The sequence below is a fragment of the Macaca mulatta genome, chromosome 17, assembly GCF_049350105.2.
Source record: "Macaca mulatta isolate MMU2019108-1 chromosome 17, T2T-MMU8v2.0, whole genome shotgun sequence".
NCBI classification, from domain to species: Eukaryota; Metazoa; Chordata; class Mammalia; order Primates; family Cercopithecidae; genus Macaca; species Macaca mulatta.
Window position 1 is genome coordinate 19636447 of NC_133422.1, and position 25965 is coordinate 19662411.

Below are 25965 nucleotides of genomic sequence, written 5' to 3' on the forward strand. Positions count from 1 at the left end.
GCAAGCTCATGTCACGGGGGTTTGTTGTACAGACTAGTTCATCACTGGGGTACTAAGCGCAGGGTACTAACCCCAGCACCCGATAGTTATTTTTCCTGATCCTGTCCCTCCTCCCACCCTCCACCCCCTAGTAGGCCCCGGTGTGTGTTACTCACTTCTTTGTGAGATGCGTTCTCATCGCTTAGCTCCCACTGTCACCTCCATTTTGAAGACTCCTGTAACTTGGTCATCCCTCCAGAGGGGGAGCTGCACAGGGTGAGGGGCTCGGCCACACCCGCGCTATACCTCCTTTGCCTCCGCGGCTCTTCCTGGGGAGGCTCCCTCACTGCTTAGCAACTCCTCTCTGTAGGGCGACACTCAAGATAGAGGCAAACAAGCCTTGGCGTGCCCTCTACTCCGAAAAACGGAGGATGCCCCCGAAAGCTCAACCCTGCACCTCAGAGCCGCCCGAGGGCCACTGCCACGGGGGCAGCCTGGATGGAGGGAGGTCATAGTCCGTCCGTGTAAGGAGCCCAGCCCCCGATGACAAGAGCAGGAGTTTGATCTCAGGGCTGCCACTTGGAAACCCTGGCGACCCAGAGCTAACTTCCCATTCTCCCTGGGGCTCGGTTCTCTCCTGAGGAAACGGCAGAGACAGTCCAGGATCACCTTTGCCCACAGTTGTCACTCACACTCATCCCAGCCCAGGCCACTGCACGTGCTGTGCACACCTGGCCTCCATCCCTGCGGCCACCTGGCACAGAGGACATTATTCTCCCCACTTAACACACCAGGTGACATTAAGTCAACCCACTCCCAAGGCCACACAGCACGGGGAGAGCTGGCACTTGGGTTGGACTCTTAAGTCTCTCGGGCTCTGTAAGTTAGAACGCATTGCCTCCCCTCTGAGGGCTGCCGGAGGAACAATAAAATAAGACAGGGTGACAGGCTTCGGAAATTGTCCTCCTGGTCTGAGCTGTCTTTGGTAACCCACCTCTCTGTCCCCCACATCCCCTGGGTTCGCAGGCACCTCACAGAGTAGAGACCAAGGCGGGGACACTTGTTCTGTGCCCTCGTGCAATGCCACCGTCAGACACTCTGCAAAGTCAGTGAAGGGAAATGAAGCCAGAAAACTCTGTGCCAGGAATTCTTTGAGCATAATTATCACACGGGTCAGTCAGAGATGCCAGCCAGCCAGCCGCTCCAGCACAGATGTCACTGATTCCTCAGGATCTGTCTCCCAGCCCTTTGTTCTAGCTGAGCCAAGCAAACACGCCCCCACCCAGTCACTTTCCCTCTTCTCTACCTTATCCCTTATTATCTCAATTACCATCCCAAAAGAGGCCCCGCAAATGAAGATGGGTTTGGAACCGCAATGGTCAACATCACGCTTAATAATAACAATTATATGATTATATATCTCTGCTATAATAATATGTAATTACCCAATAATTACTATTAAACAGTGCAGTGGTGACCACCAAGGTCCCAAAACCCTTTAATTATTGTTATCGCTGATCATGAAGCAGAGGATCATTCTCTAACATTGTTTCTGTGTATCACAGGCACTTCTCTTTGGAACTTCTAGAGCTGCTATTTATGTTTTCACTCTTGAGCTGGTCTCACAGGGAGACAGAAACCTTAAACTTAGGCCATTTCCCAGTGCCTTAAGCATGTGACATGCAAATCTAAGGATTTACTTTCTCCCTCATCTCCAAGTCCACACGATATCTGGAGAAGCTCTTCCTCTGTGGCGATTGATGGGGAAAATCTCACCTCAAAATAGCTAGAATGAAATGATGGCTCCAACTTCTTCCCAAACTGCTTTAAGACACTCAGAAAACAAACAAATGGCGATAACTCTTGGGTAGAATTAACCAAAGTTCTCAGTTATACTGACTTTAGAGTCTTTAACAGTTGGGTTTCTAATTCAATACTCGCCCTCCCATGGAGGCAAACACTGAATTTCATCTTTTTTTTTTTTTTTTTTCAGGATCCCATCTTTGAGATATATTTTTGGGGGGCATATAGGTGAAGAGGGAAGTACAACAGTATAAGAATTTCTTTCTGAAAACTTTTTATGGTAAACAGATATAAGAAAAGTGAATTCTTTGGTTAAAAACTATACAGAATTCCAAGCTCCATCTTCCCCCTTTTTCCCAGACTGCAAGTGGATCTCCAGAAAAATTTAACTATGGGTCTATAAGCTAAGGAAAGATTTGCCTTTTCTAGTTTAAAACTCATACCCTTTTATTCCTAAGGAATATCTGATTCATAAGCAGTAGTATGGCTAAAAATCAGCTCCCTGTTTATGGGTTAAGAGATTTCTAGCTTGAGGACAAAGGTATATGAGAATAATATGAATGTACTTCCTTCAGATTAAACAATTACATTCATCATAAGATGATTTTTTAAAAAGGAGACAGAGAAAGCAAATTATTTTCCTAATTCATCATGGTAAGACAGTAAAAACAAATGTTTTTCCAGCTTAATCTACCAGCTACCATTAAGTGGTTAATCATTTTAGATAATAATATAAATTATCCCCCAAACCTGAGGGAATACTGTATGCAGGTGAGAGAATGCAGAATATAAAATAGTTTTTGAGGTCTTCACAGCACTCTGTTAGTTACTCCTGGAAGAAGACTCTGTTAGTACAAAACATAATTAATGGCAATTGCCTGAGGGTTCTGTGTGGGACTCACTACGCCTACTTTATGCCAAAGGATAAATGATGGAGATGCATAGCTCTTTCCTTTCTTGTGTTCCGTGTTCGTGCCATCCCTCTTCTCTGTCACAAAGTCAGCCTGTGCCTGACAGGTTGGACATGACACAGAACCCATTCGGTTTATCCCAGTGGGTGACTGAGGAAGCTCTTTCTGCCCATCTGGGTGCCCACTGGGCAGCTGAGCTTGCTGGGTCCAAACCCAAGCCTCAGTAGCAAGTCTCTGTTTTGGGTTTTGTATTAGAATATTCCAAGCCCCACAGCAAATGAAGGCAGACTCCTGCTCAACAGCTTTTGATGGATTTCCAGTCCATGCAGGAGGGAACCAGAACGGACCTCAGTGTAGAAGGCCCCCTAAGAACAGTCTCTCCAGTTTCAGTAAATAGAGCAATCCTAGCTCCAATCATGATATCCACCAACACCAGCTTCCAAGCTCTTCTCTGCTCTTGCATCTTGCCATACCCCTAGAGCGTTCTTGTCTCCTTACTCTTGGTCAAGCTAGCTCCCACTCATCCTCAGGGTTCCAACTGGAAAGGCATTTCCTTAGAGGCCTGCTGGGACCCGTCAAACTGAGGCTGTCCCCAGGTGTGTGTAATTGTGTACCTGCTTCCTAGCACTTTTTACATAAGTTATCAGTAAGAGAAGTAAGTACAAACTTTGCTGCCCATCTTTTTTCCACTCAATTGTAAGCTTCATGAGAGGAGAGAAAGTGCTTTGTTCACTTTTATTTGCCCAGCGTTGGGTACATAGTAATTTACAAATATTTGTGAAATAAACAAGTGAGTTTAGGAAATGCAATGAAAGGAATATTTAAAGACACATCCTAAAGCCACCTTAGGAAGTAAGAGAAGAGGAACTGATGTAGTGGAATAGAAAGTTGGCATAGAGGGATTGAGGTCCAGACCACCTAGTTCCAAAGCACAGAACAACATGTCCAGTCTTCATTCCACACACCCCATACTACTAGAATAACCTGGGAATTTGGCCCAAGGTAACATCTGAAGAACTGTCCACAAACAGTACAATACTCCCAGTACAACACTGGCTGCAAATGTTTAACATTTTGTTCTCAGAAACCATCCAAAGTTCTTAGAAATGCTAATATCCTAGCATCCATACCGCATTCTCCAGTATCTCTCACACCCAGAGTCAGACAGGGAGAAAAAAAAACAAAAACAAAAACAAAAAAAACAGAATCCTTTGCTGAAACATAAATCCCCATTTTTGGTTTAGAATCTATGAGCACAGAGCTTACATGTGTGTCAACCTCAAAAGTTAGGGAGACGTTCCAACATAGCCTCCCTTCCCTCAGTAACCTACTGCAAGGATGTCATTTTCTATTTTATTTATAGCATTTTTGTAACTATATTTTTAATCTCTACTTAGAGATGAAGAGTTTCATAAGTTACTACCTGCTGTATGAAGTTGTAATTTTACAAACTCCTCCAAAACCCTTGTTCTCTAATGTTTCACGTCACACTGTGCCCCTTGAATCTCTCTCTCTCTCTCTCTCTCTCTCTCTCTCTCTCTCTCTCTCCCTCCATCTGATAGTTTATCAGATGGGAAAGGTCCTATTTGTCCTTGCTCCCTGCCTGGTCATCTTAGTACTTTGGCCCACTTGTGTCTGGTAGCTTCTTTATGGCCAGTTCCTTTCTCAATGGACTTGCTTTATAGAGAACCATTCAGAAGAGTAAGGTTTCCTTCTCTGCTGCTGCTGCTGCTCAAAGGGTGACCCGCACCAGCAGCAGCACTCTGAGCTCATTAGGAATGCAGAATTCCAGTCCCCACTCTAGGTTCTGAATAAGAATCTGCTTAACTAAATAGTAGATGACTTCTTTGCCCATGAAAGTTTAAGGAGCTGCTCTAGAGAATCTTCGTCTCGGTTCTCAAGAGTCTTTGCCAGGTCGGGTGTGGTGGCTCACACCTGTAATCCCAGCACTTTGGGAGGCTGAGGCAGGTGGGTCACGAGGTCAGGAACTGGAGACCAATCTGACCAGCATGGTGAAACCCTGTCTCTACTAAAAATACAAAAATTAGCTAGGTGTGGTGGTACATGTCTATAATCCCAGCTACTCAGGAGGCTGAGGCAGGAGAATCACTTGAACCCAGGAGGCAGAGGTTGCACTGAGCCAAGATCATGCCATGGCACTCCAGCCTGGGTGACAGAGCAAGACTCCATGATAAAAAAAAAAAAAAAAAAAAAAAAAAAAAAAAAAAAAAGGAGGAGGAGAAGGAGAAGGAGAAGAAGGAGAAGGAGACTTTGCCTCGGGGGCTCCTTCCCAGTCCCGGCCCCTGCAGCAAACCCTTTCCACACACAGCTGCTGGCCGGCTGCTATGACCCAGTCTCCTCCTATCTTAGATTCAAAAGAGCTCAAGGGGTCTCAGGACTCTGAACTCCCAGCAAATGAGGGTTTTGGGGTTCTAATAGTAAATATCAGCTGCTTTATGAATTTAATAAAGTTTTGTGAGCTACCACGTGATCTTATACATTAGGAGCATCTCTACCTATATACATATTTGATATGTGTGTATATAATACACACTGTGTCATACATGGTAATTGAGTTCTCACAGTGGTTTATGTGGAACGCACACTCCACATTCTGATCATATATAATATGTTGTAGAGAAAACAGCACAGCCTTTGGAATTAGACAGAACTGGGGTTTAGCCTGTCTCCACCACAACTGGTGGCGGAAGCTTCAGTAGGTCACAGGGCCTGTCTAACCCTCAGATTCCTCATCTATAAAATGAGGGCAACTGTCACCTTGCAGGGTAGTTGTGGGATTCTAAATTGGGTATAATCTGTGTTTGCCACAGTTCCTGTCACTTACCAGGTACATAGCAACTTGTAGTCCTGTCATCAGCGTTATTATCTTTATACACATGCAATACAGGTTTCTGTTCATGCTTAGATATTTAGTTATATTCCATGCAGTTCTCAATCAATCCCTATACTCCTTTTTGCATAACCTGGCCCTGGTCAGTGCTTTAATCAGATGGCTTCTTGATCCTAAAACCTCCTTTGGAAGTTTCCTCACACATGGGCACAAAGTTAGTTCTGCAGCTATAAGGCAATCTGTACATTGTTGGCCATCTTTGTCAGTCCCTCAACATTTTAGAGAGAAGCATCTAACCAACCCCATAATTCCTGGCCACTTGAGTTCCTGCCTCACTCTAAAGCAGTGGTTCTCAATGAGGGCACAAAAATCTCAACGGGGCACATTGGCAATGTTCTGGAGATGTTTTTGGTTGTACACTGGGGGAGGAGGGATGCTACTGGCACCTAGTGGGTAGAGACCAAGGATGCTGCTACACATCCTTTATGTGTTTCTCCATCATGGACAGCCCTCCACGATGGAGAAATGTCTGACTCCGAGCTGTGAGTAGCACAGTACTGAGGTTGAGAAGCTGCTCTAGTTTAAAGTTGGACTGGCATTAAACTCATTAAGTGGCCTCCTTACCACTAAACTAGTATCTTCCATCCTTTTCACTGTCTTCCATTTCCCCTGACAAGGAGGCTGTCAAACTTGCTTAACCCCTTATGCCCCATCAGGAGTTTCAAGTCTCTCTGGAATGGCCTGGCAGCTCGTTTCCTGCTGGCCGTGGTGTCACCTTTATTTACTTCATAGCTGGAACAACTTGGTGGGTGCAGGGAGAGCCACACAGGCACATCCTACAGCTTGTCATCCATGCTTGTCATCCTTCACTTGACAGGAAGGAAGATGCACAAGGATTCTGGCACAAGGCCTCATATGTGCTTGATTCTTTCTCTGTCTCTTGGCCAAATTGGCCCAATCAGACTCTAAATGAAGAATTTTTCTCCCATGAATGAAGATAGAGTCTCCCCTTCTCCTGCCCTAGGAAAGTGAGCAAGGAAGCATGCAGCCCCGATCTTTTCTGGGAGTCATCATATGGCCTAGAGGAGAACAAGCTTGAGAATGAAACCACTGCCAAGGACATCAGAGCAGAACGACAGAAAGAACCTGGGTCCTTGTGAACAGAGTCTGGAATCATCTAGGCCTTAAGTGCACTCTGGTTCTTGCTGTGAGAGGTGATCTGCCTGTTTCTTATTTGTCATCTTCTCATTTAGAGACAGAGCATCCTAACTGATCATTTATCCATCTTAGCTGAACTTAGTGCCCCATGAAGGAGGCACCACCCTTCTCTCTCCAGGAGGTTAAGTAATCCACTAACAGTTTCATTCACCTTAAACTCCTTCCCAAAATACCCTCCTAGCCACTGCCACAATCCTTCCTAAAAGGTTAGAATTTTTTTTGTTGTTGTTGTTGTTTTTGTTTTTGTTTTCCCGAGATGGAGTTTTGCTCTTGTTGCCCAGGCTGGAGTGCAATGGCACAATCTCAGCTCACCTAAACCTCCACCTCCCACATTCAAGCGATTCTCCTGCCTCAGCCTCCTGAATAGCTGGGATTACAGGTGCCTGCCACCACGCCTGGCTAATTTTTTGTATTTTTAGTAGAGATGGGGTTTCACCATGTTGGCCAGGCTGGTCTTGAACTCCTGACCTCAGGTGATCCACCTGCCTTGGCCTCCCAAAGTGCTGAAAGGTTGGAAATGTTATACTCCAACTCAAGACCTTCACCAAGGCCTCCTGGGTCCACTGCCACTCCATTTCCTTCTTTTTCCCTGTCCTCTCCCTTCCCGAGTTCACCAGCCAAACCTCTTTCTCACTCTCTACTCCTCAGCCCACACCCATCCCTGCCAGGGCTCTGTGGCCTTACTTGTACGATTTACCCACCACAACCTCAGGTACAAGGGTTTATGACGTTTGTAACAAGTACTTGCTAATCTCTCAGAAGCCACTGGGTATATGGAATCCTGCAGTTTATCTGGATGATCAAACTACTTCATTTTTTATTCTTCTTAGTTGGCATCAGTGCCTTAGAATAGAATTTGGATGCGTGCTTTGCCTAAAAGGAAAGAGCTGACAGAGCTTGCAACTGGCAATGCATCAGTTCCACCTCAAGGAAATCAACAGGGAGAAGCTAATGAAACGGAACAGTTCTCATATTAACCAGTTAGCTATTCAGCTTAGGACAGATGTGGAAAATAAGCCCATATGAGACAAATTCATTAAAGTGAAATTATCCGTTCAACACCTTGATATCTGAGCAGACTGATGTTTCAAAATTATTATAATTATGATCATGGGGATAAAGAGAGCCAAACTTTCGAAAGAAGACTTGAAAAAAATTAAAAATGCTAGTACTACCCTGTGAGATGAAAATAATGAGCTGGTCACAGATCCCCAGGATATCAGCAATTGCTCTAAATCCTTCTTGATGAGGAATCTTTGACTCCGAACTCAACATTAATTCAAATGCAAATAATATCTCTTCCCCCTGAGAATCATTATTCCTGATTCAGCAGGCAGTTTAATGGGAAATCTGCAGGTGCACTGCAGACTTTGAACCAGAGAAGTTGTTCCAGCTCCAGATGAAGCTTTGACTCCTGAACACATGGAATCTGACAGTCAGAGCCCAGAGATTTGAATTCTCTCACTGCCTCTGAGACAGTAGTCCCTGGGTAAAGCATATGGAACTCAGTAGGGCATAGATCTGGCACCCACAGCCTGGAAAATATTACAAACCTCTGTCTGCTTCTCTGAAACACACACCCTCTTCTTCAGTAGCTGTTAACCACCTCGACCGTTTGCATGGAAGTTCTTCTTAAATACCACCTGCAGAAGACAGTCAGCCTCCAGCCTTGTCATCTTGAGGTGACCCACAGAGGAGAAAAGGCTGGATGCTTCTAGAATTATCTGGCTCAGGTTGGACTGGGAAAATTACATGACCATTCTGTGCCTCAGTTTCTCCATCAGCAAAATAAGGAAACTAATAACAGCTGCTTTGTAGGACTGTGGTGTGGTTTAAGAGCTATAACAAACTTTTCATAGGCAAGATAACAGAAGGGTTAACAGTATGGACTCTGAAACCAGACTTTCCTGGTTTGAATCTAAGCTCTGCAGCTTGCTTATTGATAACCTTGGCAAAACAACCTTTTTTTAAACATCAGTTACCCCCGTGTAAAGTGGGGGTGATAATATTAACAACCTGAGTTGTTATAAAAATTAACATTTTAATATAATTTAGACCAGTGTCTGGCTTACATACCAAACACTGTGTAATCACTTACGGCACAAGCAGTGCTTGGGCTATAGTGAGAGCTTAGTATATGTTGTATATTAGTATAAGAATTGTTAGTGTTTCCACGAGTAGTTGTAACACCGTAGAAGAAACAGGGAATAATATTTCCAAGATAGAATAGAAAGAGGCAAGGTATTTTCAGTTAGAAGAAATTTCCCTCTCAGCAGTTTCTTTTTACCAGGTTTTATATGTGTAATAGTCTTTTCAGGATTCTATAACAAAATACTATAGACTGGCTGGCTTAAACAACAGAAATTCACTGGTTCACAGGTCTGGAGACTGGCAGTCCAAGATCAGGGTGCCAGCATGGTTGGATTCTGGTGCGGACTCTCTCCTGACTTGAAGACTATGCCTTCTCATTGTGCCTTCACATGGCAGAAAGAGAGAAAGAGAGAGCTCTGCCTCTTCCTGTAAGACCATAGACTTATTGGATTAGAGGCCCATTCTTATGACCTCATTTAAGCTTTATTATATCCTAAAGGCCCCATCTCCAGATATGGTCACATTGGGGCTTAAGACTTCAACATACAAATTTTGGGGGATATGATTCAGTCTATCACATCTATCGCATTCAGTCTAACATCACAATAAAAGGCCATGTGATGCTTTGGCATACCCTGGTGACTCAGGGATAGCCAACTAGAAATATAACAGGTACCCAAATGCCATTCTCACTGAGAAGTCTGGAAACACATTTCTGAGATAAGCAAAAGAGAGAGAGTTTAGCCAAGGTGGGAAGCTACCACATGTGGCGAGGCCATGTGTGGCAAACATGCATCTAACTAGCTATGGACACATGAAGTCCTTCAGTGCTTAACAATACTGAGTCATATAATAGATTATGTTCCAGAATCTTACACCCACAGCATGTGAGGCAGATAAGCTGTACTTACCCAAGAAATGTAAACACCACAACAGTCCTTGGTTGTCAATCTGGTAGGGTCACGAAGACCTGCCTGGTATCAGTGTTTTTTAAAGCAACAGCTGAAAAAGTGACACCTAACTAGTCAAAGAACAGTGTTATAAGAGACATGCTGATTCAACAAATGGGTAATTATATATACTTGTTTTGTTTGCTAAGTCTATCCCTAAACTTTGTGTGCAGAAAAAAAATGGAGAAGTAAATTATGATGAATATTCGATTAAAACAATCCTGCAGCAAATCTGAAAAATCAATGGAAATACAAACAATCACCCCTTATTTTAGCTTTTGGGTTTTTTTCTGTTGTTATTATAATTGGATAGATACATTGAGTTTACATACGCCAGGATTTATATTTTTTATGAGAGTCTTTACTTGACTTTTTTTATTCTAGACTTTACTTCCTTTATTCTAGATTGTACTAGCAAGAATTTAAAAATGTTACAAGGTAAGTGAGAGTTTAGATAAAGTTCTATCATACAGAACTTTCTCTTGGTTATTTCAGGGCAAATGAGTTTTAAAGTACCTGCACAGTAAATATTAATCACTGCATCTTGCCACTTCTTGCAGATTTGCATTGTCAAAGGTTACAGTTGTATCATGATAGTCTTACAATGTGATTAGAATCCTGTATTAGCTAAAGCCATTTTATTTTCAAGGACAAAATTTAAAGCCAAAAGGGGAAAGTATATGAATGAAAAGAAGAAAAGAAAAAGAATTTGTCTCTTTGACCTTCAGTATTGGGGGAAATGACTAGAAAAAAACACAATAATGTTCTCCTTTGCTTCTAGGTCAACTTAATTTCCAAGGTTTTTCTAACTCATTATCAATTTCAAAAAATAAAAATATAAAAAATGAAGAAATAGATCACAGCTCCTTATTCATCAGAGACACATCCCTTAATCTTCTCTTTAGCCATCTGGCAGCATATATTCAGTTTTTCTTTCTGCGTTTAGTTTCACAGATAAGGGACATTTCCAACCTCTTGCTTCTATTATTTGTTGATGTTTCTTATCTCCTTGCAGTTACAGCATTATCTTGAATACAGTTTTACCTCCACATCTGTGTTATCCCCAGATGGTGATGTCATGCTACCAGAATCACCTGTTAGCAAAGCACCCTGATGGGGCACAATCGCTTAGCTCCCTTTCGTCTCAGTTACTATGTGGCTCACAGCCTTTCCTCTCTACACTAACCGAACCAGTTTATCTCAGGGAGGAAACAGTAGCCCCTAGCCAGCCTCTGTCTCCTGTTTTCAATGCCAGATGTCCCTAGCCCCCTCTGTCTCCTGTTTTCAATGGAAACTACACCTGAGTAACACCAGAGTAACAACCTCAAATTTCTCTGTCTTCTCTAACCTGAGGGAAGGCCACAGCCTGATGGAGGCCCTCTGATTAGGAGGCTGAGAACCCCTGTCTGTTGATTTATCGTTTGCTCTTTGGAACCAGAAAGTGGCAAAACACCGGAAAACTCTTACTTGGGGCGCTACAGAGTGGTCTATTTATTTCTGTTTGCAAATCGAGGGATGCGGGTCTTCCCCACTCCCTCCACGGTGGGGCCATTTCTAATGACCTTCACTTGCCTGTCAGGTTGTTCTGACTGCTCATGTCTATGGCCCTTGTTCCAATATCCAAGTCAGATAATGTAACATTCAGAAAATCTTGGTCCCGTTCCTTGTTCTTTAAATGTGTCAAAAATCACAGAACTAAGGAAGCAGAAGAGAGATTTCAGGCTGAAGTCTAGTTGCTCTCCTATTATGGCCTGCATGGGATACAGTTTACTCCAGTGGTCTGAGTGTCACTGAGAATTCTTGAACCACAAAAACTGTATCGATGTGCATTGTCCCTTCTCAAGCTCCCAAACTGATATTACAATTGCATTGACTTGAGACTTTGCCTGCATCAGGGGTTCCAAGGCTTGAGAGTAGATCAGAATCACTAAGGGAACATGTTAAAAATGCCTATTTCCAGGTTCCATCCTCCAGGGATTTGATTTAGGAGATGTAAAGTAGGGGCACAGAAATCTGAATTTTTAGCTGCAGATTTGTTGATTTTGAAGCAAGAAAGTCTAAGACCGCATTTATACACTGACCTCAGTCAAAGTTAACATTTTTTAAATCCTCAAGAGGGCCCTGCCTTTTCCTGAAGGATGGATTATTTTATTTCTTTCATACTAAGTTCTCAAGATTAGGTGCTGTCTCCAGGCCTTGAAAATATCTTAATGCCTTATTGAGATGAACAATATGTTTTGGGCTTATCAAATTGCTCTTCATCAATTAGGTAACAATTTTTTCTAATCCATATTGTGTGCCAGGCACTGAGGATATAAGGGTGAGAAAAGCAGCTCTTGCCCTCAGGAGCTCGCGAGCACATGGGGAAGATGTTAAGTTAAACTGGCAATTGCAATAAGGTGGAAGAGTTGCAATTGCAAGCACAGGCACAGGTTGCTATGTGAGAGCCAAAGAGGAGCATCACCTGAGACAGGAGTTTAGGAAAGCTGCTCAGAGGAGGTGGCCTCAGAAAAGGGCTTTGGGTAAGGAGAAGAGATTAACCAGGCCAAGAAGATAAAGAGGGAGTCATATTTGCAAAAGCATGGAGCAGACAGGAGCAGAGCGTGCTCAAGCAACTATGAGGAGTTAAATACATTCGGGGGAAGGACTCATAAGAACAACAAGGTATTAGCCTGTTCAGGCTGCTGTAACAAGTTACCATGGACCAGGTGGCTTAAAAGCAACAGAAATGTATGTCTTACAGTTCTAAAGGTTGTAAAGTCCAACATAAAAGCACCAGCCGATGCTGTGTCTGGTGAGGGCCCTCTTCCTCCTGGTTCACAGATGGCTGTCTTCTCACTGTGTCCTCACATGGCAGAAGGGACAAGAGAGTTTCCTGGGGCCTCTTTTATAAGGACAGTCATCTCATCCATGAGGGCTCCACCCTTAGGACCTAATCACCTCCCAAAGGCCCACCTCCCAATACCATCCTGGGGATTAGGATTTCAACATACAAATCTTCAGGGGTAGGGGGAACACAAGGAGACGTGGCTGAAGGAGTAAAGCGGATGTAAATCAAACTTAGGAGTTTGAAAATTATTTATTCAGCAGTAAGGAGCTATTGGAAGGGTCTGTTGTGTACAGAAGATGGATCAGATGGGGAAAGATTGGTGTTGAGATTATTACCTCAACATAACCAGGCTCAAATACCAAAGCTTAATAACACCAAAATGTCTGTGGCTTTGGCTCCATGTTTTTCTTCTAAGTAATAAAAAAAGTTTAAAGTTTCTATTACACATAGAAGTCTGTTGACAATTTTAATCTGATGGCAGCCATGGCACTGTGACTATTAATGTCAGAGTCCTTTGCCAGTAGAAACAAAGAAGATGCTGTTGTTGGCTTGCTTCAACTCAGTTTTATTTCCTTATTTTATAAATTCTCTTCCTTTTGTTAAATCTGTCTTCTCCTTGAAAGCTAGGATCTTCCTGATGGATCCTTTGAGTTATTCTAGGACAATGCATTTGTAGCTCAAAAGTGTGGTTGGCTGCAAACTCTTTAACAGCCTTCAAACCCTCTACCGCAGACTCCAGTCTGCCTTTCCAGAAATAGCCCCTCAATGTCTGCTGCACTCCAAGCAGATGGTTAGAGTCCAAACCAGCCACAAGATTGCCTGAACCTGTGCCTTGGCTCAAACACTTTCTTCTGCCTTCCACTAAGAATACCCTCCCTCCAACCCTATCCACCCATGATTATTTTTCTGATTCTGTAAGTTCAAATGCCTGAGCTTCAAGATACCTTCTCTGACAGCCTGAGAAGAATTGTTTCCCCTCTGGACTTCCTCAATTTGATTGTCTTCTAGAGTTTGGCTTGCGTTATAGTTACCCGTGCACAAATCTGCCCTGTGAATCCAATTAAGGACATGACCCTGTCACGGTCAACTTTGTCTCCATATTCCTTGCTTAGTGACTACACAAGGCTGAGTTACACTGTACAGGGCTACTTTTCCATACTTCAGAAACTGCTTTAATAACCACAATCCACACGAAAGCTCCAGCTCGTAATAACAGCTACAGCTACCAATGACTGAGTGCTTATTTTTGGTCAGGCATGGAACTGAGATTTTTTTCACATGTATGTATACTAAAATTTATATGTATGTGTGTATGTATCTGTATATATGTATAAATATATGCATATATACACATAGACATATTTACGTATATAGGTTTATATGTACATATACACTGTATATTTAATTGAGAACATATATGTGTATATATGTATATATATGTACATTGGGTATGTGTGTATGTATGTGTGTATTCAACTAATCTCACATAAGGGATTCTCTCCTTTTTTAGAGATGAGTAAACGGAATCGTAGAGAGCTTAGGTGACTTGCAAGAGACTTGACTGCTGAGCAGGGAGGCCATCTGTAGACACCTCCCTGTCACAAGGAAGCCTGCACATGTAAGTTGCTCCACCCCCGCCCCAGATGACTCCTGGGTGACAGCTGTGAAATATTTGGATGCATCCTGAGGCTTCTCTGCTAGCCCTATTGGAAAGTCTGCAAGTAGGTATAGGGGGCATGAGGAAGAAATAAAAACAGAATCCTGTGGAGTTGTTACATTGTAGAAGAAAAGAGAAAGACAAGTCAGGGGTGGAGAAAGAGAAAGAAGGGTTAGAGACCGGGGAATGCGGAACAGTGAGCAGCACAGCTCATCAGAGCATAGCTCTGTCCCGGCTGTTTTCACTGGAGCAACTCACTTTCACCTGTTGGATGACTGTCCTGCATCACTGGCCTGTAAGCTCTGGGAGAGAAGAGACCGTGACTATTAGCTATATCCCTAGTGCTTAACACAGTGATAATAATAATCATAGTAACAGTCGCCATTATTTATTGAGCACCTAGGATGTGCCAGGGCACTGTTCTAAACATGTCTCTTGTATTATCTAATCTTCACAAAACCTTATGAGATAGGTAATATTGTTAACTCCATTTAATAGGTGAGGAAACTGAGCCCCCTGCATAACTTACCTGTGTCACACATCTAAGGCAAGTCAGGGCTGGCTGTGCAGACAGACGCTCTGACACCAGAGCCTGCCTTTAACCGTGATGCTGTGCCACTCCCCATGGCACATGAACTAGCCACTTATTAGGTATATACTGAATAAAACAATCAATAAACATGGGAGGGTCACCAGGACCTAGAACTGGAAGGAGGTCAAGGATTATGAAAATTGAAAAGAATCTTTGGATTTGCCAATTTAAGAGGATGTTGATGGCGTTCAAGAGACCATGGTGGAGTCCTCTCTCCGTCCCCAGGTAAGCTGGGAGTGCCCAAAGCATCCTCAGCTCCTAGCATAGTTCCTGGAACCTGGTCTGCACTCAGGGATACCTGCCAAGGCAGGAGGCCAAATGTCCCCCCATGTTCCTTCCATCCGCTGGCCCCTGTGAAGGCTCTGGGAGTGACTGAAAAACTGGCATTTTTAGTCCTACAGAGACCTCAAAGAGAGGAAACGTTGAAGACAGAAACCCAAAACTCTCAGTTTATAACTTTGAACTGGGGCCGGGGAGGGGGGTTGGGGAATAGCTTTCATTGGCTACAGCTACCACATCAAAAATAAGTAAAACATGAGAACTGTGAACCACATGAAGAGAGAGCACGCCAACCTCAGTGAGTCTCTTAACACTTAAGACGCTTCTTGTGAAGCCTCCCAAATGAAAAACAAGCACCGTTGTTCTTTATGGTCCAAATCACTTCAAAAGAGACTCACAAGCCCAAAAAAGATAAAGCCCAGCTTAAACGTGCACCCCACCCCACTTCCTCGCTGGCTCCTTCCCCCATGCATTGCCAGAACCTGCTCCACCAAACAGCGTGGGGTGGGGGAGAGAACAGACAGACGAGACGAAGGCCCCGGCCACCCTCTGTGCGTGTCTGCCATCTGCCTATTGCAGGGGGCCCCTTGAGGAGAGAGGTGGCACCGCGCTGCATGTCCGTGTGGCCGGCCAGCTGGATCACTGAGTTCAGCCGCACTCAGCTCCAGGAGGCTGCAGATTTCTGACTCAGATCTCAGCGAGCAGCGCTGACATCTATTACCCCAGAAAGAGATTGGATATTGGGCTTAATGAATTTTCTGTGTGTTCCTTTCTGACCATAGAGAGACCTCCCATAGAGACGAAATATGTCTACAAGAAGGGTCACTGCCCTTGCAAGGAAAATGTGATCCCAGCACCGCCGTAGTTCCTGGCGGCAGAAAGGTAAAGGAAAGCAGCAGAAACAGGCCAGCCCAGTGGGGTGCAAGCTGGTAGAAGCTCCACTCCACCGGGTGTAAGGGAAGTGAGCCGTGTGGAGGCGGCGCGAACAAGGGAGCATTCAAAGTCCCTTAACACTGGCGTTCAAGAGCCTTTGGGTGCTTTTATTTAATTGTGGGTGTGTCTGGCATTTCTATAATTCACAACACATGAGGCCGCAGTGTGAGAACTGAAATCAGTAGGAGGTGGAGAGCAGTCCAGTTTCCCATCCCACTCCCGCACGCTTAGCCCTCGGCCCCGACTCCGAGCTGGGGGCGACGATCCAGATTCCCAGCTCCTGAAAGAGCCCAGGGTCTCCTGCCTTCTCCTGCCAAGAAGGAAAGGAGCACGGAGACAAACCGACGGACTCAAAAGCCCTTCTTTCCTAGGACTCCTGCCACGACAGGAGGAGAAGTTGCAGCTGAGACGAGAAGGGAGGGTGGGAAGCCCTCCAGATGCCCCAAGCCCACTGAGGCCACAGGAGGGGAAGGGAGGAGGCTGCTGTCGCTTTCTGTGTACCTTGTTCTCTGTCCAGAAGGGTCAGCACAGCCAGGCAGCCCCGAAATGCAGTGGAGGCTACAGAAAGGAGGGTCCTCTCTCCTAGAGAAGGCTCAGGAGGCTCCCGAGGAAAGGGAGGGAGCAACCCTTTCCATTTCACTTCAGGTGGGAGGCAGAAAGGGCACAGAATCAAAATGGATGGCACTTGCTATTCCGTTTGCTCATTTCTGAAAAAATCGGGGTAGATTGGGCGCCCAGTGCACCATAAGCGTTGTGTGTGTTTGTAAACGCACACGGGGCTGTAAGCGTTACGTGTGTTTGTAAACGCACACGGGGGTGTAAGCGTTACGTGTGTTTGTAAACGCACACGGGGCTGTAAGCGTTACGTGTGTTTGTAAACGCACACGGGGGTGTAAGCGTTACGTGTGTTTGTAAACGCACAAGGGGCTGTAAGCGTTACGTGTGTTTGTAAACGCACACGGGGGTGTAAGCATTAGGTGTGTTTGTAAACGCACACGGGGGTGTAAGCGTTACGTGTGTAAACGCACCCGGGGGTGTAAGCGTTATGTGTGTTTGTAAACGCACACGGGGCTGTAAGCGTTACGTGTGTTTGTAAACGCACACGGGGGTGTAAGCGTTACGTGTGTTTGTAAACGCACACGGGGGTGTAAGCGTTACGTGTGTTTGTAAACGCACACGGGGGTGTAAGCGTTACATGTGTAAACGCACACGGGGGTGCAAGCGTTATGTGTGTTTGTAAACGCACACGGGGCTGTAAGCGTTACGTGTGTTTGTAAACGCACACGGGGGTGTAAGCGTTACGTGTGTTTGTAAACGCACACGGGGGTGTAAGCGTTACGTGTGTTTGTAAACGCACACGGGGGTGTAAGCGTTACGTGTGTAAACGCACATGGGGGTGTAAGCGTTACGTGTGTTTGTAAACGCACACGGGGGTGTAAGCATTAGGTGTGTTTGTAAACGCACACGGGGGTGTAAGCATTACGTGTGTTTGTAAACGCACACGGGGGTGTAAGCGTTACGTGTGTAAATGCACACAGGGGTGTAAGCGTTATGTGTGTTTGTAAACGCACACGGGGCTGTAAGCGTTATGTGTGTTTGTAAACGCACACGGGGGTGTAAGCGTTACATGTGTTTGTAAACGCACACGGGGGTGTACACAGGGGTAGGGGGCTTAGAGAGAAAAGTAAAAAGAGAAAAGAAGGAAAGTAGCAGAGACTAGTTGACACCAAAAAGTCCATAAATAAATTTACTTATGAAGACCGTGGTTTCCCACAAACAGCCCCATCCTGGTAGCAGAATGGGACAAATTGTCACACACCCACAGTGAATTGCAAATAGAAGGGAATGGAAGGACAACGTTCATATGCATTGGATGTATAAGAAGAATACATGTGTGACCTACATATGTCTGTTTAATTAGGACAAGTGTCCATCCCTAGTGAAGATTGATTAGTCATTGTGACCTTGTTTTTGAAAGGGCAGATGAGACTTTTGCTTTAACAAACTTACTTGGCCAAAATTTTAAAAGCTGGTAGTTCTACCTTGCTACCAATCCTGATTAATTTTTTGTTTGTTTGTTTGTTTGTTTTCCAACTTTACTTGTCTCTGATATTGAAATGTAACCTATGACATGGAAGTGCTATATAATTGGTTTTCAAATTTCAAGTCTCTTTAACTAATGTGGATTTTTATTAAGTAGTTGTTTGACATTCAACGTCAGATGGGTTACAAGGAAAGCTGATGTTTAGAAGGATGTATTATGTGTTGCGCATCATCCCAGACTCTGTCTTTTAATTCGGATCATAAAACTTATGCATCTTTGTGTGGTAGATACGACTTAACCCAATATTTTTTCAAAAAAGAAACAGAAGCTTTATACCTTGCACAAAACCACATGGTGGTGAAGGCAGAATACAGACTGAGGGCCCATCTGACTCAGAAGCCCATGATGTTTCCTATCCTATCTCCTCAGTTACCAACTAGAGGTTCACAGCACTGGACCAGAAACAGACCTTGGATGTTGACTCCACCAGCCTCTAATTTTGCAGAGAAGAATGCACTACAGCAGAGGTTAGATTACTTGCCTAAGGCTTACTCAGTAAATTTGGTGATGGAGCTAAATTCATCACCAAATTTGGCTGCCACTCAGTCTCTAAATCGCTTGCCTGGTGTCCTCTCCACCCTCACCCACACCCCTACCCCAGCTGTGCCCCAGGTACTATCCATAGATGAAAAGAGACAGCCATCCTCAGCACCCTCCAGACCAGAGCAAGCTGAGAACAGTTGATACCTCCCCAGAGTTCCTGATACAACTCCAGGGCTGTGGAGGAGGCCTGTCCCACACAGCCGCTGCAAGAAGAAGATGCTGGGAGCTGAGCTGCTCCCTGGCAATCGCCTCCAGGCCAGCTCAAGCCATGCTAAGGGATGGGGGTCATAGGGACAAAAGGGCATTGTGTGTGAGAGAGGGAGTGGGGAGGGAGTGTGGGGAGGAATGCACTGGCAATTTCTTCCTCTCCCAAAGCCTGCCTCGCCCAGCTGTCTCATGGCAAAGGAAGGACCCTCCCTGGAGGGGCTGGAGGCCCACCGTGGATGCCTGGAGACTGGAGCTGATTGATTGAGTTATTAGATTTCCTCCAAAGGATAGAGGGCTTCATTTAGCCGGCATTGTGTCACTTGCTACAATGGCCCCTGAGTATATAGACGCTGCCTTATGCCGTTCCCTTTAATTCCCTTCAAATAGGGACATTTAAAAAGAGTCCAATAACATTTTTCTGAAAGGAACCTCCACCTCCTTTTTTTAAAGAACAGAATCATTTGTTTCCAAAAGGGGGCCCTCCAAAAGAAGCTGGAGGAGCAGAAACCATTTTAATAGCATCTTCTCTTTGCTGAATTGTGTCTTCATTTTACACTGCGGCTTTATTCTCTGCCCCTTTGACACAGCCAGCTGCCTTTCACGTTCCAGCTCAGAAACAGGCTGGCTTCAGGCTGTAACAGGCACCAGCTTCCAAAGCCCTTTCTCCAGATGACTCACGTTAGCTTGTGTGAGCCTGTGAGCCTGCGAGCCCCACACCACAGCTCCCAGACCTTTGTTCCTTTGCAAAGTGCATTCAAGCTCCAAGTACTAAAACAGTGTCTACCTAAGTCTCCTGCCTTACAGTGGAGTGAAATAATTAATTACACAGTGGAGTGTCTGGTTCCTATCTTGTTCAGGTTCATCCTGTTATCAACTCAGCAGCTGGAGGAAGTGACATCACGCCCCCAAGCTCTGCTTTGAAGCTGGAGGTGCATACCAAGACACTGTATGTGGTACTGAACTCTGGCCAGGAAATATCACCCTTGGACCATCTGTTAAACTATTTTAAAAAAAGAAAAGAAAAGAAAAGAAAAGATTGGGACATCAGTTTCTTAACTAGAATTTCAAGTCCTATTGTTCAAATGGTGAGAAAAGCTTTTTGTGAATTCTGCTCTTAGCCTGGAAGATTATAAAAGGAGTGGAGATGAGTTCCTGCAAGTGAAATTTGAAGATTAAATCCTTTTATACAAAGCATAAATATATGTGGGGCTAGGTGGGGGGAATGCTCCACTGAGCAGGCTCCCATGTAACCAGTGAAGCAGATCCATTTAATGCTAGTCACCAGGGTTTCTTTGCCCGAGTATTCCAAGCCCTGGTCTGTCTGGGGCTGCTTTTCTACTCCTACGAAAAAGTGCTTTATCAACTGCTTAAGTTTTTCGTAGTGAGTAACAGCTCTGGGAACTCTCCGTGTGGATCTGAACAGCATGCAAAATCATTTTACTTTTAAGACAAAAGACATTAGCTTCCTGTAGCTTTCTTAGCCATCTCTACCTCTCTTCCCTTCCTACCCACTTTTCCCTCCCCTCCCCTTCCTCCAACCCCCACGGCACTAAATAAAATGCTTAGAAAATGAAGGCCACAGCTGCCCTTTCTTCCCATTAAAACAATCAAGAATGATGGTGGGTTTAATATATTTGATTAGAGAAACTCCAATTTGGTGCACTTGAATCAGCTGCCTTTGTCTTCAGCTCCCGATGGCCCGATTTCAGTGGAATGTCCTCTGCTGTCCACTGCCAGCTCGCTCAGGCTGGGAGAAAATTCAGACGCTGAAAGCATTGGCTTGGCATGCTCAGAAACACGGTATTTATGCTGTAGAAGATGCCAGGCCCACTTCTTCCTAATCAGAGGGAGCACCACTTCATTAAATCATGGTCACTTACTGGTGACCCTCAGAGTTGTAGCTCTGGGGGGCCTGTGATACTCTTTAGCAATGTTAATTTTTCATGGATTTTATTGCTTTCCTTCGTTGATATTGGCCTTGAAATTCAAGCCTGAATCCTGTTCAAACAACCCAGGAGATTCTGGTACCCAACTTGCATAGAGGAAATTCAGAGAATAATAATCACACTTACATATGGAGTCTCTTTCATTCAAAGAACAAATAGAAAACTAATGGAAAATAAGAAAATGTGTCATCATTTCCCCACAAGGTGTTATTAAACGGGTTTGAAATATTGCCTGGGCAGCCCCTAACTTGTAGGGTACTTGAGAAGGAATTGATCTCATGGGGAGCTGGAGGCTTGGAGAAGGCTGTTGATTTGCACTTAAAGTTTATGGAGATTTTTAGGAAGGGCTCTCTTTAAATATTCTAAATAAATGTATGCTCCAAGAATAAGTACAAGAATGAATTCAGGAGAAGAGTTTAAATTCCTATCAAAGCCATATTGAAACGCTACAGAGTTTGTAGGGCTTTATTTGAATATGTTTTAATCCCTACCATGGCCAGAGTCAGAGATTGGAGTTAGATGGACGAGGTCACAGAGACTGCTAAACTCATTTTCTACACTTTTATGAAGCGAAATCCCCACGTCTCCCGGTATCCACCCCAAGTCGGCCGCCTAACTGAGCCCCTGCCCAGCAACTTCTCCACCCAGGCTCTGTGGTAGGAAACCAAAGCCCAGGGACACAGCCAAGTTAGAAATAGCATTCAGGCTTTTGGGTCCCAGTGTCCATGCCTGGTCTGTGAGTTGGCCTGTTAACAACATGGACAAAGTACACGTCGGGCTCAGGAAGAGTGGCCCAGGAAGGAGGGCTTCCTGCCCTCCACAGCCCTAGCAGTGAGCATCTCGCCATCACCTCGGGGGCGGGTGGGTGGGGGCTTGAAGTCACTCAGAGACCAATGTGGTCCCCATCAGCTTTGCAGGCACTGCCAGCCCAAGTCCTTGGAGGAGGCCTGGTTACACTCTGAATCCACACCCAAAGGCACTCTGGTCATGGGGCAAGAAGAATGAGCACAGCCTTCTGGGAGGGGCGGTTTCCCAAGAGCAGCACCCGCATGCAGGGAAGGACTCTGAGAGAAGGTGCTGAGCCTGGCGGTGTGAATGAGCTCCATGCTTCTCCTTGGGAGAAATGCAAGCCTCTCTAGATGCAGAGGGAGCAGAGTGCAGGCAGCTAAGGCCCACACGGCCCCCCAAGGTGAATAAGATTACTTTAGTTACAAAAATACAACAAAGAGCTGGTTGCATTTTACCTCCCCTTTCACTGTAAAAGTCGAGATTTAAGATTCCTGTTGTATAAGAATTAATATGAAAAGAATTTTGTATCCTATTATGGCATTGTGTTATAATAATGGAATGCTCTCCCCGCCCAATCTGGCTTACTGCCCCCTAGATCTTGCCAACGATTATTCAGTTCCAGTGTGTGAGTGTTGCTGTGGGGATAGCCTCCTGAGCCTGAAAGAAAGAGGCCGTGGATGCTTCGAGCTAGAAAATGGCATAGTCAGCCCTCCGCCCCGGGCACCCCTGTCTACGCACACTCAGACACACACATGGGGACACACACACTTCACCCAGCGGTTTTACTGTCTTCCAAGCTAACACAGACCTGCATGGGAAGTTTAATACTTGGACAAATGCAGCTGTATGAGCAGCTCATTGTCTCTGATGCGACACACAATGGGTTCCAGAAAAGGAAAACAAAATACTCTTTAAACTGTGCTGCATTCTGTTTGGAAATTCAAAGTCCAGGCGGAGGGTTTTCCTTGACAAACCAGAACAGGGGTGTTGTTGCTGCACTTTAATTTTGCTTGGTAACTAGATCTTGTTCCCCTGAGCATAAAGATTTAACAGAGTTTCTCCAGAATTTACCAATTCAGAGAGTTCTGAACAACTAAGTAGGGGTGGGCGGGGGGAAAATGTATTTTTAACTCATCACATGTCCACAGGATTCTTAAGGAGAAAACAGTGACCGGTTCTTTTCCATGTCCACCGGAACAGAGCAAGGAGAAATGGACTTCAGCTGCAGCAGGTGAGATTCAAGTGAGACATGAGCAAAGTTTTCCAGCCTGAGGAAGGTTGACTAGAATGTATCACTGAGTGAGGATGCTGAAACGCTGCGGAAGATGGATAGGTCCAGCTAATTAATGCGTAGTAAGGGGTGGAACCCTCGGATTCTACCAAAGCTCCTGGCTGGTTAGGTGCTGATAATGGTGTTTCATTTCAATTTGTTTTGAGATTTCTAGTTGTTGGCCTCCCATTATCACATATTTCCCTCAAATCAACTCCCTCTGAATCACCCTATTTGGAGGGAGACACTGTTCTCCATTTCTGCTCAGCCACTTCCAGCCTCACCCACTCTATAATCTTCAGTGAGGAAATGCCTCTCACAGTCACTCTTCCTTCCCTGCCATGGCAGCAAACCACAGATTCCCAGCATTGAACAATGGCCACGGAAGATGTATCTGGTTGAGTTTGTTGTTTGTGTGTGTGTGTGTGTTTTTTTCTCTTTTCCTTTTTCTTAATAGAATTCCTTCAATTACATGTATGTTTTCAGCAGCCAGGCCAGTCTTCCTCCTCACAGGGGTGAGGTCAGAAAACCCAGGAAGGTTTCAGAGCCAAGAAAGCCTCAGATCTGGGAGGAAGTAGTTATGGATACCCATGGCTGAAGTGTTCTGTGTCCACTGGAAGTAAAAGGGGAAGGTTCCCGCCCAAGAATGTACAGAGGATGTGAAATCATGTGTGGCTGTGCTGAGGCTAAAGGCTGAGAGCCAACCATAGCCAGTTGGGGATATCAACCTCTAAAAACCAAAACTGGGGAAAAATGGCTCCCCATTTTCTGGGTACTCTTGGAGCACAAGTTGAATGAAAACCAATCATCATTGCCCTGCCTAGCGTGAAACAGAATGAAAAGAAGGCAGATAATATTTCCTCCGCTGAACCACTCATCCATATCTGTTCTGTTCAGGTATTTGTGCCTAAGCAATAGCACACACCCCTCTCAGCATTCACCCACAGATCCCTGAAACCAAGCCCTAGCACAGTCGACTCCAATCAGCATTCACCCACAGATCCCCAAAACCAAGCCCTAGCACAGTCGACTCCAATCAGCATTCACCCACAGATCCCCAAAACCAAGCCATACCACAATTGACTCCAATGAAAACTCAAAAAGCCATCCCGAACATCTCCAGGCTTCTTTCCTCTGCAACTTCCCTCCTTCTTCATCACCAGTTACACCACCAAAGTATCTACAACTGCTCAGATGTAGGCAAACTACCCTGAAAGTGCTCACACATATTTCTTCCTTCCCTTGGGGGTGACATTCTATAATGATTCCATTATGTTTACAAATAGAAAAGTTATTTCAATACATCTGTATATTATATATATATGTATATATACACATAGCTTTTATATCACTGACACAGTGTTACATACAATAAAGAGAGGAATTATTTATATCAGTTGAATTATCCAAATTAGTAATTACTAGCATTGAATTAGGTACTGTACAAATGGATTACAATGCAAATATACAAGCTATATACAAGCTTATAATTTTGAAAATATTCAAACTTGATATTTACGGGTATGTTTCAAGATGTGCCTATACCTGCCCATCACAACCATGCCATAGGTCAGTCTTTGTGAGATTCAAGTGTCCATCGGATCTCCTGATGAGCCATAGGCCCTTAGAGAAGTCTACATGGTACCTACAGGTCAACAGATGGCGTGAACAAGGGCATTTCCTCCAGCCAAAGACTCTGAGAACATCTATCTCTGAGAACATCAGAGTCTGCCCTCTGATACTCAGAAGAAAGTAGACATGAGCCCAGACACCTAGTTTGACTCCAGCCTCCATCAGCCACTCCTCCAGGATGAACCATCCAATAAGACACTTAGTACATACCAGTCGAATGCCCCGAACTCAGGGAAACATACATTAAAAATAGGTCACAGGTAGACAATGCTTCTCGAACACAGAAGCATTGTCTTACTCAATTAAGTATCTTCATTGCCTGGCAAAATTTCTGTTTCACAGTAGTCAATAAATCCTAGCTGCTGAATCAGTGCATGAATAAATTTTGTCAAGCCTCAAATATCAGAAAGCCATCAAGGAATTCCAAGAAGGTGAGGAGAAAAAAGGTGTGGTGTGTTAGTGTTGATAGGAAAAAGACAAGTTTGTAATGCCATAGGTAAGTAGGATTTGGTCCACAGATCTGAAGCAAATGCAGGGAGAGAATTAGTTGTGAACTTACCTATATTGTCCAGTACCTGTATTGCCCAAATGTCCATAGTAAGAAAGACTGACCTGGCCACTGCCTAGGATATGGAGACCTACAACAGCCAAGATAGGAAGGATACACACCCACACAGAGTGCAACCTGATGGATAAGCAGCTCACAGAAGGTGACTTCCTCCAACACATTTCCTTCACAACTGTACCCAATTGGGATGGAGGAGATTCTTCTGGGTCTGAAGCAATATGCTCAGCTCTGTGCCTCTCTGTGGGAAAGAAGAGCATGGGTGTGCCCCTAAAAGCATGCATGTGTCCATGGACACCTGCTCGGTCCCACAGAGCACCTGAGAGACAGAGAGGACCAATGATCCTTATCATCATAATTAGAATTGTTACTGTTAGTAGTTGTATGAGTCCAGTGCCCAGCATCCTGTAATGTGTCCAATAATTGGATGGAAGGTTGAGCATAAAGAAATGCGAAATAATAATAGTTTCATATGACAGATGAAAAAGAAAAATATAGATGGATGCAGAAAAAGTAAAGGAAGCACTTGCTTTGATTTATAGACCTTCCCCAGTGTTAAGAAATCAGTGGTGTGGCATTGGAATCTATACCTAGGGCATATTTAGTATATATTAAATACATGTAGGTCTTGCTTCTTGCACCAAATGAGTACAGCTGGAACAACTGCAATACTCACAGGAGTTGAAATGTACATACCTATTTCTGAAGTACGTTGAAATGTACATACGTTCAAAGTACGTTGAAATGTACATACCTATTTCTGAAGTACGTTGAAATGTACATACGTTCAAAGTACGTTGAAATGTACATACCTA

The 25965-nt window shown here is 44.5% G+C and overlaps 1 protein-coding gene across 2 annotated transcripts in view; it reads right to left on the minus strand.

The window, feature by feature from the left end:
- LOC114673426 (uncharacterized) overlaps positions 1-25965 on the minus strand; it is a 450214-nt gene that overhangs the window by 223425 nt on the left and 200824 nt on the right. The gene's annotated exons all lie outside the window — the stretch shown is intronic.